Source organism: Gekko japonicus, unplaced genomic scaffold, assembly GCF_001447785.1.
Source record: "Gekko japonicus isolate JY-2015 unplaced genomic scaffold, Gekko_japonicus_V1.1 scaffold4, whole genome shotgun sequence".
Classification (NCBI taxonomy): Eukaryota; Metazoa; Chordata; class Lepidosauria; order Squamata; family Gekkonidae; genus Gekko; species Gekko japonicus.
In genome coordinates, this window is record NW_015165234.1 from 2,064,929 (window position 1) to 2,084,522 (window position 19,594).

At 45.8% G+C, this 19,594-nt stretch overlaps 1 long non-coding RNA gene across 1 annotated transcript in view; it reads left to right on the forward strand.

The window, feature by feature from the left end:
• LOC107109230 overlaps window positions 1-19,594 on the forward strand; it is a 27,823-nt gene extending 8,229 nt beyond the window's left edge. The window contains exons 2-3 of the long non-coding RNA XR_001482470.1: window positions 18,369-18,473; window positions 19,559-19,594. This is a non-coding gene — a long non-coding RNA (uncharacterized LOC107109230). The remainder of the gene's footprint in view (window positions 1-18,368; window positions 18,474-19,558) is intronic.

Consider the following 19,594-nt stretch of genomic DNA (forward strand, 5'->3'; position numbering starts at 1 on the left):
GTATAAATTGGCGGTAGTAGTTGGAGAACCCCAGGAGGCGTTGAACATCCTTCCGGTTTTTGGGAGGCTGCCATTGGAGAATGGCTTCCACCTTCTTGGGGTCCATCAGCGTGCCTTCAGGGGAGATAATATGCCCCAGGAACTCAACAGACTTACGATGAAACTCGCATTTTTCTAGTTTCGCATAGAGTCCATGGGTGCGCAGGCGGTGCAACACTTGCCTTACGTGGTCAATGTGTTGAGGCACGGTGGCGGAAAAGATCAGGATGTCATCTAAATAAATTACCACGAAGCGGTCGAGGAGGTCACGGAAGATGTCATTCATAAAGCGTTGGAACACTGCAGGGGCGTTGGTCAAGCCAAAGGGCATGACCAAGTGCTCATATTGGCCATAGCGGGTACCAAAGGCGGTCTTCCATTCATCTCCTGCCTTGATTCTCACCAGGTTGTAGGCGCCACGCAGGTCTAGCTTTGTGTAGATTTGAGCTCCCCGCAAACGGTCCATGAGCTCAGGGATCAACGGGAGGGGGTACCTATCCCGTATGGTGATTTTGTTCAGGGCCCTGTAGTCATTGCAGAGCCTGAGGTCTCCTGTCTTCTTTTTCACAAAGAGGACTGGGGAAGACAGAGGAGACGTAGAGGGCCGAATAAACCCTCTGGCCAGATTTTTGTCCAAATAGTCCCTCAGCGCAGCCAGCTCCGGTTCTGCCATTGGGTAAAGGCGGCCTGAGGGTAACGGAGCGTCGGGGATGAGGTTGATGGCACAGTCGTAGGGCCGATGCGGGGGTAGCTGGTCTGCCTCCTTTTCGTCAAAGACGTCTGCATAGTCCTGATAGGTGGCAGGTAAAGCGGGAGCCGCAGCGCCCAGCAGCAAAGCAGCTGGTGATGGTTCTGGCGATGGTGCTGAAGACGGGGTGTCTACCATCGTTTCCACGGAAGGCGTGGGTGCAGGACTGGTGCCGAACTGGAGCTCCTGATGTACCCAGTCTACCTGAGGGTTGTTGTGGCGCAGCCAGGAGAGACCCAGGATGACTGGAAACCTCGGCATCCTCACCAAGTCGAAAGTTATTTGTTCCTGGTGCTGCTGTATCCACAAGGTGAGTGGCTGGGTTTCTTGGACGACGGGTCCGGAGCGGAGCAGGCGTCCATCAATGGCTTCTACAAGCGCTGGGGTTGCCTTCTCTTGAAGGGGAACGCCGTGTTCTTTGGCAAAAAGAATGTCCATGAAACAACAGGCGGCCCCTGAGTCCAACATGGCGTGGATGAAGAGCCAGCGGTTGTCTGGGAGTTGCAACCGCACTGGCACCAGGAAGGGAGTCTGTGGTGAGTATGGAGTACTGGAGGACCCCAGAATAGGCCCCAAACCGGGGGGTCCGGTCAGGCTTGGGGCTGCTCTTTTACCGGTGGAGCCGGTTGTGGTGAGCGCTTCTGCTTGGCAGGGCAGCTGGAGGCAAAATGCCCGGCTTCTCCACAATACAGACACAGCTGTTGAGTGCGCCGTCTCAGCTTCTCCTCAGAAGTAAGGCGGGGCCGAGCGGTGCCAAGTTGCATGGGCTCTGTGCCTGCAGGAGGTGGAGAGGAGCCGGGGGAGGAAGGCCGGTGGAAGGTCTGAAGGGTTCTGCTGGGGAAGGCGAGAGCCTTTTTTCTGTTTTGGCGGCGGCTCTGTAACCTCCCATCAATGCGGAGACAGAGATGGATGAGGGCTTGTAAAGTGTCAGGGCGTTCACTGCGTGCAAGTTCATCTAGAATTTCGTCAGACAGCCCTTCAGTATACTGGTCAATAAACGCTGCCTCATTCCATGTCAGGTCTTGAGCCAGCAGCTGGAACTCATTGGTGTACTGAGCGACAGAGGTTTTATGCTGAGTAAGAGCCCTTATTTTGCGGTTAGCTGTTTCAGCTTTCACAGGATTGGCATAAGCAGCGGCAAAATGAGCCTTGAAAGCCTGGAAGTCAGATAGTAAGGGAGAATTCCCCACCAGCAAGGGCGTGGCCCATTTGGCAGCTTGCCCTTTAAGGAGGCTTAAAATGAAACAAACTTTAGCCTTCTCAGAAACAAAGTCCCGAGCCCTGAGCTCAATATACAGATTACATTGGGCAAGGAATGCCTGGAACTCATCAACATTCCCACCGAAACGATCAGGAGGATTTATTGGGCAACGTGGGGGAGGTGTACCAGCATTTGCTACAGCAACAGCATTTGTAGCAGCCTGTTGTTGCAAAGCAATCACAGCTTGAGTTAAGTGCTGTACCTGTGCTAGCATTTCCTCCATGGGGTCCACACCTCCGGTTGCTCCGTCTTCCATGGTGGGGATGTGTGAGCGTTGTGGGTGCTGGCAATCTGTCACGGCAGGACCAGGGGGCGTGACACAAGCAAGCAAAAGTCCAGGAACAGTCCGAGGTCAAGTCGGGCAAATCAGGTAGCAAGGTTCAAGCAGGTTTAAATCACAGTCCAAAAGCAGGGTCAGACATACCAAAGTTTCAAGTCCATAAATCACAACAATACCAGAGGAGTCAGAGATGAACGCAGGGTCAACAAAGCCGAAGGTCAAAAGCCAAGGATCAAACCGAGAAGAATTCCACAAGGTCTGGAGCAGAGATGCAAGGATTCAGGTCCTGAACAAACGACGTTGCCAGCACAAATGACTGCTGGCAACAGACTTGCATATATACAGTGCTAGCTAATCAACTCATTAGCTAGCCAGGAGTGAGGACAGGATCCTGTCAGTAATCAGGGCTAAGAGATCTTCTGGCACGCATGCGTGCATTCTGCCTTCGCTCTCTCAGCTGTTGTCTTCTTACATTCCTGAGCCTGGTTACAGGTGGAGGCGAGTCTGATGATGAATTACTGGGCTGCAGCAGAGACTGATCCCTTGCAGGTGTTCCCTGGGAGGCTCTATCCTCCTCACCACTTAGATAGCTTTCAGCTACAGGATCCAGTCTTTGCCTTTCTGCTGCAGTACTGTCCTCAGGAGCCTGTTCAGGGTCCTCAGGAGCCTGTTCAGGGGCATCAGCAAAGGCAGGCATGACATCAGCAGGGGCAGGCATGACTGGAGTGGTGAATTATTAAAACCTAGCCTTAACAGTCCATGTCTAGCACTATCATTGACTAGGTAAACATGTACTCAAGTCATGCTGTAGAAATGGGATTTCTATACATCATTAATGACTGTGCACTGGAACAGTTGGTCACAGAGCCAAACAGAGGGTCAGTGGTCATGGACTTGGTTCTGAGTGGGTCTCAAAACTTGGTGAAAGATGTAGAGGTTGTTACACCAATTGGAAACAGTGACCACAATGAGCCCGTTCGTGGGGAGGGTGGGGTATAAATGCAATAAAATAAATAAATAAAATTAAGTTCAATATTCAGGTTAATGGAAAGTTACCCCTAAAAACTGAAACTTGATTTCTAAAGAGAGAACTTTACAAAAATGAAGGGAACAGTAAAAAGGAAGCTGAACAGGAAATACAAGAGAGTCAAATTCCTAAAGGATGCATGGAAGCTATTTAAAACTAGACTAATTGAAACCCAAATAGAATGCATTCCACAAGTTAGGAAAGGCACTGCCAAGTCGAAAAGAAGGCCTGCATGGTTAACAGCACAAGTCAAGGAAGCTATAAAAAGTACTTCTCTTGGACAGGAAGGACCACGGGCTCTGGCAAAAGAAATGTAAGTCAATTATTCGGCATGCAAAAAGAGTTTTTGAGGAACAGGTTGCTAAAAGCATCCAGACAAAAAACAAACAATTTTTATAAAATATATTTGGAGTAGGAAATTAGCCAGAGAAGCAGTGGGGCCTTTAGATGACAAAGGAATAAAGGGGTTGCTAAAGGAAGATGGGGAGATGGCAGGGAAGCTCAATGACTTTTTTCCTTCTGTGTTCTCTGTGGAAAGTATGCCACAGCTCCTGTTTTCACGAAAGGAATCTGAAGAACTGAGCCAAATTGAGGTGACCAGAGATGAAGTTCTAGACCTACTGGGGAAATTAAAAATGATAAGTCTCCAGGTCCTGATGGCATACTCCCAAAAGTTCTTAAGGAACTCAGATGTGGGATCATATATGTAGCATATCACTAAATTCAGCCACTGTACCAGAAGACGAGAGCAGCAAGTGACACCAATTTTTAAAAAGGGATCCAGAGGGGAACCAGGAAATTACAGGCCAGTCAGCCTGTCCCAGGCAAATTAGTAGAAACTGGAATCAAAGCTAGAATTCTTAGGCACATAGAGTGATAATGCCTGCTGAGGGGAAATCAGCCTGTCTTCTTCAAAGGGAAGTCCTGCCTCACCAACCTTTTGAAGTTCTTTGAGAAAGTCAACAGGCACACAGACAACAGTAACCCAGTAGACATCATATACCTGGGCTTTCAACAAGGTACCTCACCAAACCACAATCATGGGATAAGAGGACAGGTTCTCTGATGCATTAAAAACTGGTTAAATGAGAGGAAACAAAGAACAGGAATCAATGGGTAGTCCATACAATTGAGGGAAGTAAGCAGTGGGGTCCCACAAGGACTGATATTGAGGCCAGTACTATTTAATTTATTCATCAGTGATCTGAAATTAGGGGTGAGTCATGTAGTGGGCAAATTTGCAGATTACACCCAATGCTCCAGGATGATGAAAACCAAGACTGACTGAACGGGACTGCACACGAAGGCCCGAAACAACTGAACAGCTGGGAGCATTCCTTCTGCTCAGCTGTTTTAGCTACTTTGCGAAAACCCCATTTAAAGAGACTGTAGTCTCTTTAAATGAGGTTTGCTGGATCCACAAACCGTGAACTGAACGGGTTTATCAGTGAGTGAACCGGTTTGGTTCGCAGTTCACGAACTGCATTTTTGCAGTTCATGCCCATCCCTATATCTAATGTACTTGGATCTTTCATGTGAGAAAGATACAAATTCCACATGTGCCCCTGTCTGAGCATGGATCATCCTGTGGCCATCACGTGTGTGTGTAGGGGGGGACAGGGCCAGTTCCAGGTTTTTGTAGGCCCTGGGCAAGAGAGTATAACTGGGTTCCCCTTCCAACTTTGAGTCCCTGTTGGAAGAAAGCAAGGTACAAATGAAATAAATAAAAATCTCAAAAGAACCCTGAGGGTCAAGTTAGAAAAAGCTTTAGTGACTTGGTCAAGATTACAGTGATCATAGATTAAGATGGAGTGGTGAATTATTAAAACCTAGCCTTAACAGTCCATGTCTAGCACTATCATCAAGTGGTTCTTACTAATCACTTTTCCATTCCAATATAGCACATGCTGTAGGTAAACCAGCACACAGGTTGGTAATTACTGGACAGTCTCTTATTATGACATGGAAAAGAATGTGATTGCATGGTTTTTGTTCACTCTTAGAATGTAAAAATTGGATCTCATGGGCCATGCTTGCTCATTATGAAAATTAAATGGAAACAACAGAAAAATGCTCAATTTATTAGGACTAAAAATCACATATTTTGAATTGGATTAAAAAAATTAATTTCCTCAGATTTGATCATAAAGCTACAATTTAAATTTATCTCAGGTTTGGGTAATCCCAAGAAGTACAATGTGTTTGAAAATCTCAGACTTTTTTGTTTACAAATTTTGGAGCTTCACCAAGTAGCACCGAGCTATCTCAACTCGGTGTCAGTGTTTCATTATCTATGGTGTAGGCAGAGGTTCCTGAATTCCTGGTCTTTGCCAGCACAGATTGAACATGCCGTCTCCCAGAGTGGAATGACACCTGGGAGTAGTAGAGTAGGGGCTGCCATTTGAGGCCCAGAACACTTCTGTGTTATATCGACTGTGTTGGCAGAGTTTAAACATGCAGAGAATCAGAGCACCAACTGTTTCAAGAAAACTCGGTTTATTAAAGAAGAAATAAACTCTGATAGAACAGAGGAGAGGGAAAAAAAAATTTACTAACTGCTGCGAGAGACGGGAACGAAGGGGGAAGAGCTCAGTTGGAGCAGGAAGTCTCCAAAGAGCCAATCAGGAGACAGGAATTTGAAATTTTGGGAAGTCCCTAATCTAGCTATGCTAACTAGCAGTGCTTCAATAGAACAAAGTTAGAGTCCAATGGCACCTTTAAGACCAACAAAGTTTTATTCAAGGTGTGAGCTTTCGTGTGCATGAACACTTCGTCAGACGATGAAATCGAATACACATCATAGCTGTATATATAGGAGTGGTTTGTCAAATTGGCATGCAAAATAGTGAGATCAAAAGAATGACAAGCTTAGTTCTGTTTCAGTTCAACGAGGGGGGAACAACATTGGTAATAAATATGTTAATAATAGGTAATAAATATGTTATAAATATCTAGCAGTCCTTCAGTTGTCCCCTATAATCTGTTCTGATCTTCAAGTAGGTGCACTATAGACCTCGTATATTCCAACACACTGGACTTTCAATCTTCTCCCATTGTTCCCAATGGGCAACCCAGTCCTTTGTTTTAGAGCATCCCACAGTAAATACACTGAATCTTCCCAAGCATGCAGAAGTAAATGCTGTGTGCAGATAGCTTACTGTGAGGGAAAAGTTGGGGAGGGAGGCAGGAAGGGGTACAGGGGAGCTGAGAAGGAGGTGACCTCTTCCCTGGCTTCAGATGATTCCTCTAGACCAGGGGTGTCAAACTCGTTTGTTATGAGGGTCAGATTTGTCGGGCCGGACCATGCGTGTCAAAAAATGTAATGCCAGGTAGTAGAGGTATAAACTTTATAAAGGATACAGACAAGCACAACTAAATATATTATAGCAGCTATTGGAGCCCCACATTAGGAGGGTGTGTGTGTTAAAACTAATATTTCTATGCAAAACTGGAATCCCTTGAGTTTGCTGAACTCTATAGTTTAACCGCGGCTGGTCCCAAACCTCCTCCCCCATGCCCTTAAAACATGCCTGCCTAAATTGAAAAGGTGGGGGAATAGTGGAATTTTGCAAAGCAATTTTTTAAAATAAAAAAGAAGCACAAGGATCACAACAGAAGGACCCCCTCCCCCGGTTCTTACCTGTGGCATGGATTACGGAGGCTGGGAGCAGTGGCTGGGAAGTTTGGCAGCCCTACCCTGTGCTCTCTGCTCAGAGTCAGCCCCGCCCTCTTCTCTTTATACTTTAAGGTAGCTCAAGCTCAGAACAGCGAGGATGGGCAGGGGAGGGAGAGAAGAGAGCCCCACTCCTGGGCCAGATTAAAGGCCTGGGCGGGCTGGTTCTGGCCCGTGGGACATAGGCTTGATACCCCTGCTCTAGACTCTCTCCACTTGCAGAGGCTGTCACTGTGAGTGGGCCCACGAGCACCTCTCATTAGTTGGCAAGTAACCACCTAAGCCTACTCATGACACCTGCTGTGGGGTGAGGCTAAGGATACCAAGTGGCATCCTGTAACTCAGGGGTCCCAAACCTTTTTGAGGCTATGATCACCCTTTGAATTTTGAGAGGGGATGGTGAGGGCCACCCCAGGTGGAGCCAAACCCAAAATAACAGCTGCAAGAGATGGAGTCAGCACAACACCTTTCAGCTTGCTTTAAGGAAAGCTGTTTTTTTTTGGGGGGGGGGGTTTACAGGGAGCAAGAAAGAGAAGTGGGAATAAAAAGGAAAGCATGAAGGGCGAATGGAATCACACACTGACTAAGGCAATCCCAGGTGTTTGTGAGTCCTGATCCTCCAGTGGCAGCCATTGCAGCAGAAATCAGTTGAGTGGGGGCAGCCAGTTGTAATGTATCCATCTCACCGCGTGCGTGGCCATTTCACCACGCGGTCATGCAAAGCGGCCGAGCTTCACTCTCAGTAACAATGGGACAAGTGGATCCTAGCCGGCACCTATCGGCAGGCTAGGCTCCCGGCCAAAAGCCTATGGAACTCTCGGCCACTGTAAATAGCCAATCACTTGGGTGTGGGTGTGTTTTGGGTGCGGGGTTGTTGCGTATATAAACCAGCCTGCGAGCTGGTTACTTTGTCTTTTTCCTGATCTAATAAAGTACGCAAAGCTGAAATCACTCGTCCGTCTGCATACTTTTCACCAATAACGAACCCTGTCTTATAGTAGTCCTGCCCAGTTTCTGTGAAGCTTGGTGGATATGGGGGAAGTACTGGTAGATGCCACAGTGGAAGTACCCTGCTCTTACTTTTCTTGCTGTCACTTCCTCATTGCCTTGGGATTCTAGAAACAAGAACTGCTGGTAGATTGTCGAGCAGCCAGGGTAGTTGATTAAGCGCAACAGTTTGATTTTCCATCCTGTGTGAAAAATGAATTTAAGTGAGAAAAGTTTTGCACACAAGCAGCTATTGCAACACTGGGACAAAAGATGCCACAAACCTAGCTGCTGACATGGCAGCAGGTTGTATTATCAGTGTTCCTTTCTTCTAAATTACTTGCTGATTAAAACTAACAATTCTCCTGCTTGTATTTGTAACCCTAGTGGCAGGGGAAGGAAGTAGTTATTTGTACTTATCTTTGGTGCAATTCAAAACATGGCGGAAGAAAATCTCATTCTGCAGATCTATCAGTGCTTATTGGTTAGATGTTGGAATATGCCTCAAAAATCAATTTCCTCAGTTGTAATTTGGGAACCAAAGCTGCAGTCTTTGGATGAGATATATATACACTTTATATACTCTGGTTTCTCTTTGGATCATATACACACTTTATTTTTAAAAAATTGAATTGGTAATACAGTCCCAAATTCCCATACCCAGTCTCAGCTCATGACTCAGGGGCACAATCTTGACAAAAACTGTGGCAGTGAAGTCACTGAGCCTTATCCTTTATCTAATGTTGAACCTGGGCCCCATGCAGACTGATAGAACCAAAGAACACGGCTGGGTACAGATAGGGGGTATTCTTCTGCAGACCCAGAGAACACTCAGGCTTGCAGAAAAATGTGAAACACTCAAAATGGAAGGGGGTTAAATCCCCTCTTCAAAATGAGGAAAGCTGCTTCTGCAGACAATGTGATGGCGAGCCCCCTTCTGAGTGGCTGTGGGAGTGGGTGAAAGAGACAGAGCTGCTGCCACATTGTCAAGCCAGGTGGGTGGGGAGGAGGAGTGGAGAGCTGGAGCCCCCATGAGCCAGCCTAGTGGAGCAGAGGCACTGTGGATGGGTAGGGAGGAAGCAAAGGAGCTGGAGCCTGCCACCCCAGCTGTAAAAGCCAGGTGGCTGTTGGTGGCAGCTCTGCAGGCCAGTGGGCTGGCTAGTGACTGGGCCATCTAGTGTGGGGGTCAAAAAGGATGGAGGAGGGGGAGATTGGATTTATACCCCGCCCTTCACTACCCAAAGGAGTCTCAGAGCGGCTTACAAACTCCTTTCCCTTCCCCTCCGCACAACAGACAACCTGTGAGGTAGGTGGGGCTGAGAGAGCTCTTTCAACAACTGCTCTTGAGAGAACAGCTCTGAAAGAACTTATGACTGACCCAAGGTCACACCAGCAGCTGCGAGTGGAGGAGTGGAGAATCAAACCCGGTTCTCCCAGAGTAGAGTCCGCACACTTAACCACTATACCAAACTGGTGGAATCCTCCCCCCTTACCTCCGCACAAGTCTCATGGGTCCTCACTTAAGAACATAAGAGAAACCAGCGTTAGATCAGGCCAATGGCCCATCCAGTCCAACACTCTGTCACACAGTGGCCAAAAATACCAGGTGCCATCAGGAGGACACTAGAAGCTCTCCCACTGTTGCCCCCACTTGTCAAAAGATAAATTCAAACCTTCAAGATGAGATGAGCAAAACTGATTATCTTCTATATGTTTGAACCTAATAGTGCTATCCTATAAACACTTCCCTGGGAGTAGACCCATTGAATAGACCTGAATAGGATTGGGAGTAGACCTTTTTCACTGTAAACTAGTTCAGGTAAATATATACTCTTGAAGTAGCACAGTTTGAAACTGACTATAATGGTCTGGACTGGAATAAACTAGTTCACTAGTTTTGCAGCAATGTTATCTCTGGCACAATCAATTTTGATAGATTTAAGCTTGTGGTTCATGAGACCTCCTTGCACATGGCAGAAGGATGGGAGGAAAATACAAGGCATTACATCTTTTGGCATGGTGGACCACAAAGTTCTCATTCATAACCACATCCTTAGGGGAACTATCACACCTAAACCACTGAGCCTCATCAGTTGAACTGGTATATATTAATTTCAGCCATTGTAAACCATCCCTCCAGAACAAGAAGACATGTAAGGAGAATGCAGGGTATTCCACTTAGATCTTTATTATGGGTGCTATATTTCTGTAATTTGCTTGGACACCCTACATCAAGCCAATGTGCACAGCCCCCCAAACATTTAGAGACCAATCATGAACAGGCCTACTCACAGTGCAACTCTAAATAAAGTTATTCCCTTCTAAATCAATAGGTTTAGAGAGGGGAAACTCTCAACAGTTCTTCCTCCACTTCCCGCTCCATGACGCCACAAATTTTTAAACAAAGTCACTTTATATAGCCCTTTTAATTTATTGTCTTGTTACTTTCCATCCAGTTCCATTCATATCAAACAGTTGCAGATCAAATAGGGTGAAAATGAAACTTTTCTTACCCCCTCCACTTTACAATACATTCCATCCCCAGTCTGTCTCGCAGACGCTTTTTTCATGCTTGGGAACATCTTCTGGGGGCATTTAAATCCCGAATGCTTCAATCTCCTCTTGTTTCTACGCGCTTGACTCTCTTCGTGTGATGTGTAGCTGATTTCCTCATATGTAGTTTAAAAACACCGGCCGGTCGCCGCTACTGAAAACATGGCAGCCATGTTTTCTCCACGGCTCCGCTCCTGCTTCAGGGCAAGTCAGCATCGCCCCCGAGATTCGCCGTCTCGGGGGTAGCTGAAAAAGCCCCCTGCTGCTCTCCTCCCTACAGGAGGTTGAGCCGAGAGTCCCCCCGCAATTGCGGGGCGCCCCCAAGGAGCGAAGAGGGAGCGAACGGCCCGGGAAACTCCCTGGGCGTGTCCGCTCGCGGCGCCAACACCGGAAGCTCAGAGGGCATCATCATCTTGAGCTCCCCAACAGACAGAATGGGTGGGAGTCAGTCTTCCCTCTAAGCTGAGTTAGTGTGAGCTAGCTTACAGTTTTTTAGCCTCTGGCTCACACATGTTTGTCTTAGCTCAGGAAGGATGGCTCCAGAGCAAACTAATTTATGCAGTAGCCAAATCACTCGCTCACAACTTTAATGCCAGTAGCTCACAAAGTAGAATTTTTGATCACAAGACTCCACAGCTCAGAGGGAGCATTGGTGGGAGTGTGTATGGGTACAGAAGGGATGATCAGACTCCAGGGAATGCAGGCACCCCAGTGCTTCTCTGGCTGTCCCACCCATGGAAGATATGTCCATGTTGTGAAGATGAGAGCACCATGCTGGTGGGTGGCTTAGCCCCCCACATCATAGGCCTCCTAGGTGATTGATGGACAGCTACAGCATTGCACACTGTGAATGATTTACTGCAGGGGTGTCAAACTTAAGGCCCGGGGGCCAGAACCAGCCTCTCCGGGGTTCTTAGGTGGCCTGCGGGCAACTAGTGCAAGGGAAGGAACAGGAGGCTGCTTGGGAGGAGTTTGCGGAGCCACTCTGATTGTGGCTTCAGCATGGCAGAAGAACCTCATCTGCAGCAGTCAAGCAACGTGGGGGCATCTGCCCAGCACTGCACCACTGGCTTTCCAGTATGCCCGTATGGGTTTTCCATTGCACACACCCCTCCCAGCCCATGGGGCCTTGCAGTGAGGATACCCCAACTCGGAGCTTACCAGTTGCTGTCCTTTATACAGTTTATATCTCTGGTACCTGGTATTACATTTTATGGCACACATGGCTCGGCCTGACAAAGTGACATTTATGTCAGATCCGGCCCTTGTAAGAGATGAGTTTGACACCTCTGATTTACTGGGTCAAGTGCCCTGCCCAGGGGACTGGGTGACAGCCTACCATCCCTGTTGGCATCACCTAGCTTGTGCCCCCTTTTCCCCCACAGGTGCAGCACCGATGGGTGTCCTGGCAACTATTACCTAGCAATAGGCCCACATGGAGCAGATGGTGGCATTGCAGCTAAGGATCCAAGGGGAGCTGTCGAACATGCAGCAGCATCTGTGAGCGATGGAATGGCACCTTTGTAGGCATCTGATGGCAGGGCTGCCGCCCACATGGAGCAGATGGTGGCATTGCATCTGATGGCAGGGCTGTCATGGGGTGGTGGACCTCTAGACCTTTATGACAGTAGGGGGCACCTGCACCATTTTGCTATAGCCATGGCATACCTGGCCCAGCTCCTTGGGGATGGGCATTCAGGCCTGCCCCACCTGAGGGTCCTTAGTGGCCAGGCTGCGGCTGCACTGGACTATGAGGGTATGAGTACATGCTTCTTTACTATTTTTGTCATCCTTTGTTGCTTCCCTGAACCCCCATGCCCATGCTGATAATTTATCTGAAATCATATTTTTTAATCTAACCAGGAGAAGTATATCGCATACAGAGTAGCTAAATTTGCAGTAGCCACTCCAAAGCTGAACATGGTATGTCTATGCCAATATTAAGTGTGGAGACATCACTATAAATTAACATGGTGCTGCCTAAAGATTTTCCTGCCTATAATTCCTGAAGAATTGTTGATGTTTTTTGTTACAGTAACATTTTCCTAAGGGGCTTATTTGTTTAGAAAATATACATGCTGCATGTCTGGGGACCTGCTTGAGGCAGTGTGGAGCTCTACATCATCCCCAGTCTCTTTCAAGGTGGTGGAGGGATCCCCACCTGGGTTCCCACCCTATCCTCCAGGTGACCCACCTTCCGTCATCTGCAGGGAAGCAGCAAGGCCTCAGAATGGAAAGGGGGGGACAGGGACCCCTGAAATGACATAAGGGGGGAGCTGGAAGTCTAGAGTGGGAGAGGAGAATTGGTGAAAATCCCCCTCCTTCCATCCTCTGAAACTATCCACTAGATACAAGCCTTACTGAAGATTTGTTTTATAGGGTGTCTTCTATCCTTTTTGTTTTCCATTTCTTTTTTATAAAAGGAATAGCATATCGCTTAAACCGTGGATTGGGAACACATGGCTGTAGGCCTTGTCCATCCAGCCAAGGCTTTTTCCTTGGGCTGTGCAACAAAGTCCATTTGGTTTGGGTTCCTATAGGTACAGTAGCATCCCTTGTACAGAAGGAATAATGTGAAAAACCTCTGTCCATATAAGTTTACCCTGCAGCTTCTCCCACATGGCTATTACCTGAGTTTCTAGAAGGTTCATGGTGATTTGAGGAATGTTGCTGTTGTTCAGTCACACAGTCAAGTCCGACTTTTCGTGACCCCATAGACCACATCACACCAGGCCCTCCTGTCTTCCGTCGTGCTCCAGAGTTTACTTAATTTCATGTTCGTTGCCTCGATAACACTGTCTAACCATCTCATCCTTTGCCGTCCCCTTCTTCTTTGACCTTCAATCTTTCCCAGCATCAGGGTCTTCACCAGTGAGTGCTCCCTTCTCATTTGGTGATTTGAGGAATAGCATGCATCATATTCCCCAAGAAGTGCGGGAAGGAGCAGTGCTGCAGCTGCCCCCATACCATTGGAATAATGTAAGAACTCTTCTCCTCAGGGTCCCTATTTTCCATATAGAACAGATACAGATGGGGTGGAAATGGAGAGGGAAAGGGTTAAATTAATCAGATGTTGTCCTGCCTGGTAGTCAATTCTACATCATAATGTTAATTTCTAAGGCCATAATTCTGACTCCCAATGGTAGAACCACAACTGGCTTTAAAACAGTTGGAGTTTTACTTCTTTATCATCTTTATTTGAACCTACACTTGCTTGTAGATTGCCTTGTGGAAAACATCTCATTAACAAGGTTCGGAAAAGATCCGGGTATGGGAAGAATCCATTTTATTATTGTGAAACACTTCATTTTTGCCAAATACTTTCATGATAGCCCATAACAATCATACACATTTATTAAGTTTATCTTCTGAACTTGCTTTCTTGAGTTTCCAAAACTCTTCCCAGACAAGCAAGCCAGAAACATATCTTGCTTAATTACTATGCTGATTAATCTGTTCTGCTATCTCCAGTTAAATGATTTAAAAAAACAGAGATTTTTCAGTCTGAAGGCTATTTTTAAGCTGGAGCACATTTTTTAATAAATACTGTTGTTTCCCCCTTTAACAGTAATCCTTGAGGCATTCACTAAGAATTTATCTACTAAGAGCAACATTTTCTTCACTGAAGTTGTTTTTAATCTCAGTATCTCAACAGTATCTTTTTGTTGACTTTTCACAGTAAGGATTGACTGGTATTATGATCATGGTATCCATCTCAGGAATAGCTTCTGTGCTCATACTTTTTTTTTTTAATAATGTAATGTTATTGCTCTGATGACAGACTCATAAAATTAGTAGCTGATGGAATGGTCAGATATTCAGTAATTCAACTGTCAGAAATAATTGTTAGTTCGCAAACATATATTTAGTATAATTAAAAGTATATGCCAAAATTCAACAATCGTGATCACTTGATGGTTTATAGCAATGTGTTAACTAATTTAGTATTCTCCCCACATTTCTAAGATGCGAAACATAGTTCACTCACAATCACAAAATACATACCAGCATAGTCTGAATTGGATCCAATACAATGGCAGAAACTACTTGCAGCTATAGCATAACTCAGTTAATATTGTCTCACCGGTTATATATCACATTCTCCTGCCTTCGTCAATCAGGGCCAGGAATGGCATTGTACTTTGGGGGCGCAGGGATGAGATGCTGCTGATAGCGTTCGTCCATACTTACCAGTTACAGTGTGAGACTCCTGTGCATCCTAATGAAATTGCTATCTGCACAACCATAAAGAAAGAGGAATGCCCACTGCCACAGAATGTCAGATGCACCAAACCCAGCAGCCTAATTTTCAAGGCAGTCCTCTTATGGCATCCTAATGCACCTGGAACATAAAATGGCAGAAAGGTAACCAGTGTTAGTGTAAGAGAATAAACTGGTTTTTCCCTCTAGAATACTGTTGATTTATGACTAGTTTTGTTAAAGAAAAAGTAGGTGCCTATAACTCAATACTTGGTAAGTTACTCCAAAGCAATATGTGAACTTCAGCTTCCTGTAACCCTGCAGTTCCATCCTGAACATGTACATCTTTCCTCTGCCAGCCTGATCTCTTTCACAGATTTACATCTCATCCTTTGGCCCTTCATTTCCTCTCATTACTCTGGACCACTCTCTCTTTCAGCCCCCTGCTGTCTTCTGGCCTATTATGCACAGTTTTTTCACTCGCTTTCACCGTGCACGTCCATTGAGTTTTCTTTTTCATTCTGCATTGATTTTCCTCCCTTCAGGCCTCAGTTTGCTTTCTGGTCACTGTTTCCTCAAGTTTTCTGAGAATGCTTTTGTGCCGATTTTTCCCTTGTTTCACTTCCAAGCTGAAGGTAATTAAAAAATGTACAGATTCCCTCGGATTTCTCCCTGCCCTTTTGCCATCCCTCAAAGATCACTCCCCAGCCTACATCAAGGTAATTCCATCCACTCTGCACCTTCCATCACCCTCCCCATTTCATTGGTGTACAAGCTCCATTGATTAAATTCTTAATTTTTATGACAAGCGGCATGAGTCTAGCAATATGAGACTATCGCTAATCTTGGATCACTAGATTAAAAAAAATGACTGGGAGAATCAAAAAGTTGTGCAAGAGGATGTAATCCATCTTGGGCTTATGTTCACAGTGCTGGAGATAGTTAGATGGGCAGGAATGACTAGTCTCGGATTGCTGAATTAAAAAAATTAAAACTATGAGGGAAAAGTTTAAAATGAGTTGCGTGAAGTTTAGTTCCCTGGTAGTATTGATTTGAAAGGGGGACTGAAGAGGAGCCAAATGGCAGTGTCCTCAGTGCAAAAAAAAAAGATTTCAGTGCTGCATGCAAACAGAATAAAGGGGGGAGACCCTCAGCAAGGAATGAAATTGACATGAGATGGAAAGAGAGAGAGAGACACTAGGATGGGAAGCTTAAAGCTTTGCAAACATTTTTCCCTTTAGAAGAAGAAGAGATTGGATTTATACCCTGCCCTTCACTACTCAAAGGAATCTCAGAGTGGCTTACAATCCCTTTCCCTTCCCCTCCCCACAACAAACACCCTGTGATGTAGGCAGGGCTGAGAGAGCTGTCTTGAGAACTGCCCTTAAGAGAACAGTGCTGAAAGAACTTATGACTGACCCAAGGTCACACCAGCAGCTGCATGTGGAGGAGTGTGGAATTAGACCCAGTTTTCCCAGATCAGAGTCTGTGCTCTTAACCATGGAAGAAATCAGTTCAGGAACAGCTTTTAAAAACTGCCAAGATCACAACCAGTATGCTGGATCAAATTAGAAAATCACAAAGAGAAAATCACACACATTTGCAAGGGAGGGCAGGAAATTAGTGTTACTGTGTAGCTGCACTAGGGCATCAGCAAAAATACCATTTCTTTTTCAATTAGTGGCACAAGTCTAAAAAAAGTTCTCCAGAGCTTCTGCCAGAGGACTCCTTTCCCATAAAAAACTGCAGCCCTGTGCAAAGCGTGGTGGAGTTGCAACCAACTTTGCACAGATATACACACACTCATATTGCCAGCGATCAAAACATTCAGTGCCAGTGTCATTGGTTTCTACTGTGCATTCTGTACATCCAGCATGTTCTCCCCTATTATGAGATCATGTGACTATTTTCCTTTTTTCACAATGGCCAGTAACACAGCAGAGAATCCCCTAGTGCTTGGCAATATGGAAAATGGGGCTTGTCAGTTTCAAAAATAGTATTGTCAGTTTCAACAATGGGTTTCCCCCCTTTGCCTACATTCCTTTGTGTTCCCTTTCATTCAAGGAACTAACACTTAAATGCTTGCGCAAAAACTGAACCATGAGGATTTAAATGGAAAGTGTTTGCTGGATGCTACTGCACATCTGCGATAGGGCAATTGCATGAATTAAAACAAACTTTGGACGCCACCCCCCACACATCATAAGTGACATTTCAGCCTGATTTAGAAAAGTGCATTTTAAAAATTGTAGCTGCAGAATGAATACACTGGAGGAAAAAGAATGCTGCATAAGACAGGCACAGAATCTGAAGTCAAGCTTAAAGGCTTACTGCTCGGAAAATCTGCAGTAAGCTGTGCATGCGTAATAAGCCCGTCTCCCTCTTTACTGACTCAGTTTCTTCTCCTTTATTTTTTGGGCTGTCCTGCCCTCTCTATTCTCATCTCAGGCATCTGAACCTAGAGACTTTTGAAATCTGTGACATTGGGCCAGCTCAGCCAGCGATTGTATGGAAATTCTCTGCAAGCAGTACCCCCAACTGTCTTTGTGAAATAATCTACAGATATTTATTAACAGGAAACTTTTCACAGAGTATACCACTCTGTCCCTGTATTGGTCCAAGGGTCAGGAGCCCAGCTTTGCACTCCACCTTGAGGTGCCTCTAGTGGGGTCTAGGGAGGTCTAGGGAGACAGGAGAGATGTGTGATAGAGAGGATATGACCCCAATAGGTAAGTGGAATGTGAAATGGCCAAAGAAACTAACAGTATGAGAGAATATGGACGAGCTGGCCCACACTTTGCCTGAGGCCCAGGCAGTACAGCAGATTTACCAAACTGAAGACAATGAGAGTTATGGAACTACCTATGAGCAGGGGTCATTTCCTGCAGGAGTGCGCAGGAGCGGAGCTCCGGCAGTAAAGAGCCCAGCGGGTGGGCACATGCAACAAGCCCCACCCCCTGCTCCCAGCAGCCCTCAGTCAGAGCAAGAAGCAGCCAGGTAAGTGGCAGAGCTCCCCCCCGCCCCCCCAGCCCAAAACAGTCCAGTGGCACCTTTAAGACTAAGTTTTATTCAGGTACAAGCTCTCCCTCCTCTGCGAGGACAGATTTGCAGTCCCCCCCCCAAATAGCTAGCAATCCAAAACAGTCCAGTGGTGCCTGAGCGGTGGGTGTTGCCTTCTGACACACTTCTGGTGATGTCAGGGGGTGTGGCATATACAAATAAGTTATGCTAATGAGTTACGCTAATGAGCTCCTGCGCCTCTTTTTCTACGAAATAACCCCTGCCTATGAGAGAGGTGGAAGGTGGCTGCTGTGATGATCCCCCTGGCTGAGCATGTAAAGCAGCAAAAGACCCTGAGCCAAATCAAGGGTGTCTAGCTGTGGGGCATATCAAAAGCCACTGTAATGTTTGTGCTAAATAAAGTTAAGTATCTGCCCACTGAGAGCTGCGTCTTCCCCCTTTAATGTGCCACTCCTGTCAGAGGTGCTCACCAGCATCAACATTATAAAAAAACAGATTTTCTAATATTATTTCATCTCACTGAAATATTGCTCTACAAGCCAGCTTTTGTGTGAATTTCCCATGTTTGTTCTTATCCAGATGCCAGCTCTAAGGTTTTGAGTCTTCTGAAACTGAAGTCTGCAAGTAGGAAAACATCATGATCCCAGAGAAGAGCTTCATTGTTTATTCCTACCATGATCAATGGTAATAGTATTCATTAGGTGTACCTGAATGTATTTTATTTTGTAATTACTCACCTGGGAGATGTCATCTGTTCTTGGAAGAAAAGTAAACTTTGGCAAGCTCAACATTGTCTAGCCCCGTGAATTAAATCTTCACATCCATGGTAGATGAAAATGAACCGAATCATCAAAGCACTAAGAGAAGCTCTTTAAATTTCGATGTGCTTCTAATGAGATTATCTGGAACAAAAACCAGAGGGCTTTAGTTGTGTGTTTGGTGGAACGCTACTTTCCTCAGATGCTTGGCACCTATATATACTTAATAAAAGCATGCATATAGGATCATCCCAAATTCCCAGAGCATATTCTTATGTGTGTGGCCATTGTGTGTGACGTTACTTCCCACTCCCAGAACAGAATGTCCTCCCATCCCCCTGCCGGTGGGCGAAAGGGACCTGGCAACCCTAGTGGCAACCTGGCAGAGGAACTTCTCTGTTGTTTCCCTGAAACTTCAGAACTCTATTCCCAGACAGTCGCTTGTACTCTTCTGTTGCCACCTTCTGCCAGCAGGTGAAGACTTTTCTGTTTTGTCTGGCATTCCCTCCCTGATCTTCCTTTTTACCCTGTTTTTAACTGTTGTCTATATCTATTTTATTGTATGAGTATATTAACGATTTTAATTGTTTGAGTGATATGTCATTGTTTTAATGTTTATAAAGAAGTTTTAAGATGTCTTTTTATTATGTATATTTTAAAACTGTTAGCCACCATGGAGCCCTGATGAAGGCAGAAAGGCGGGGTATAAATTTTGTAAATAAATACACTGGAGCCCTGTGAAGGACTCAACAGTGCCATCCTCAGCAGAGTTACACTACTCTAAGCCCACGGGGGATGACACTGCTGAGGATGGCATTGTAAGTGTTGCATACTTCTTTATTCCTTTAAACAGATTCTGATTGTAAAGACGTCTTGCATCTCTCTCTTTTCTCCCCAAGCAAAAGTTTTCTAAGATTTTTAATATGTTTAGCTTCTCTTCAGATGGAGGAGATTCTGATGGAGGATTGTCTTTATTCTTTCAACTGTGCTGTCTTCTGTTCTACCTGTCAGATACCCCTGACTGGCTCACACCCGGAAGAAGGGAAA